Genomic DNA, 2,236 nt, shown 5'->3' with positions numbered 1-2,236 from the left:
CCATTTTGAAACTTCAGTAAAAGCAGGAATGGACCACTTGTTTACCAGAGTGATAAAACAAGCCATCCTCTCCTGGAGTTTCTAGATAGTTTTTCTTTAAACAACCTAATGGTTTCTTTAAGGTGCAATTTAAGGAAGTGATATCAATTCATGTCACTTGAGCTGTGTTTACATTAAGACTAAGTTTCCTTTCTTACGTATTTTAAACATAGTAGGCGCAACGACGCTCGGTGCATCCAGACACTCAATAAATGCTTTTTGATAATGATAATGGAGAAGTTGATTTAACATGGGTGTTCTTTCTTTTTACTTACACTGAATGTCCCACTGAAGTTGAGACCTCAAGGATGTCTAACGGGGTTTTTTTTCTCTCTTAAATTTACATAATACGCTTGTTAGTTAAGTCTACTTCTTCTTTGTCTTCGTTTTCTTAATGCAAAATATAATTTAAGGCTGCATTTTTTTTTTTTTGACAGACAACTGTTTAGTTTTTATTTCATAATCATAAACTTAACTCTGTAATCCAGCTAGACTGGGAAAGGGTAGAGAAATTATGGAACCCGATAAACTGGCAAGAGCACAAAGATTATGGAACATTCCAAGCAAATGGGGATGAAGGGGTGCTCTCCTGAGCTACAGAAGGAATGGCCTGGTGGTTAAGATAAAACACAAGTCAAATTTATTAGAGTTGCCCACAGTCAGCAATGGTGATCTTCTTGCTGGTCTTGCCATTCCTGGACCCAAAGCGCTCCATGGCTGTCACAATATCCATGCCTTCCTTCACCTGGCCGAAGACCACATGCTTGCCATCCAACCACTCAGTCTTGGCCGTGCAGATGAAAAACTGGGAGCCGTTAGTGTTCGGTCCAGCATTTGCCATGGACAAGATGCCAGGACCTGCATGTTTCAGGACAAAGTTCTCATCCTCAAATTTCTCCCCATAGATGGACTTGACGCCTGTGCCATTGTGGCGTGTGAAGTCACAACCCTGGCACATAAATCCCGGAATAATTCTGTGAAAGCAGGAACCTTTATAACCAAATCCCTTCTCCCCGGTGGTCAGAGCACGGAAGTTTTCTGCCGTCTTCGGAACCTTGTCCACAAACAGCTCGAAGGAGACGCGGCCCAGGGGCTCGCCGTCGGCGGCGATGTCGAAGTACACGGTGGGGTTCACCATGGCTGGTCACGGGCGACTTCGGGGCAGCGGCGTCTGCAAAGCCAAGGCTGCATTTTCTTAAACCAAGCTGGGATCCTCTATCAGTAAAACAGATAATACAGTGACACTTCACCAGGCCCTATTATGCTCTATGCCAGGGGTGGGCAAACTTTTTGACTCGAGGGCCACAATGGGTTCTTAAACTGGACCGGAGGGCCGGAACAAAAGCATGGATGGAGTGTTTGTGTGAACTAATATAAATTCAAAGTAAACATCATTACATAAAAGGGTATGGTCTTTTTTTTTTTTTTTAGTTTTATTCATTTCAAACGGGCTGGATCCGGCCCGTGGGCCGTAGTTTGCCCACGGCTGCTCTATGCCTTGTTTTTCTTTGCCTCACTCCCCTGATCCTCCTAGATAGCCGTTCTTCTGGTTAGAGGCAGTATTCCCACAGGTAGTGCTATGAAGTTGAGGTTTTAGGTCAGAGGTCCATGGGCTTGCTTTCATGTAAGAGCTCTAACTGTAACCCAATGCATCCTTTTCCCTGAGCAAAGCATTTGTCTTCTCAGCATGAACTGTCTACATGCAGAGCAGAGTAGGACCCTGCAGGCTGCTTGAGATGAAATATTTAAAGAGTTCAAACTCACACTTGATGTTTAATTGTGTTACAGTTGATGAGACAGCTGTTGGACCGCTGCTAGCATCTCCATATACTTTGAAAATACTAATTGTCTTAAGTTCCAAAAAAGTAAATCTCAACTGTCTCACTTGACTACAGACGGCATGCAAGAATGAGTCCTGTGCGGCTAGTTGTAGCGGTGGCTTCCCTATAAAACGAAGAATAGCCCAAAACACTGCACAGACCACTTCCAATCAAAGAGCCTGAGCTTTCAAAGTTAACTTTACTGCCTGATTTTGAACTTTTCATTTTCTTTGCCAGACAGGTTCAAAAAGAATGTCTGTTTTTGTTTCATCAAGCTTAATCCATACATAACATCCTTTCCCAGTATTTACTAGACTACAGCTATCAAATGAAGATATGATGTCTGTGTTTGGGTTTGTGACTTTAAATTCTAATGA

General features: G+C 42.9%; 1 pseudogene; it reads right to left on the bottom strand.

Moving 5' to 3' along the window:
- Positions 1-662: 662 nt before the first annotated feature.
- Positions 663-1,208, bottom strand: LOC139016976 (peptidyl-prolyl cis-trans isomerase A pseudogene; annotated as a pseudogene).
- Between the last annotated feature and the right edge of the window lie 1,028 nt (positions 1,209-2,236).

This window comes from Myotis yumanensis, unplaced genomic scaffold, assembly GCF_028538775.1.
Source record: "Myotis yumanensis isolate MYYU_CA2020_CCGP unplaced genomic scaffold, mMyoYum1.0.hap1 SCAF_9, whole genome shotgun sequence".
NCBI lineage: Eukaryota > Metazoa > Chordata > Mammalia > Chiroptera > Vespertilionidae > Myotis > Myotis yumanensis.
The sequence above is the reverse complement of the archived record's forward strand: the minus strand, read 5'-3'. Positions and strand labels throughout refer to the sequence as shown.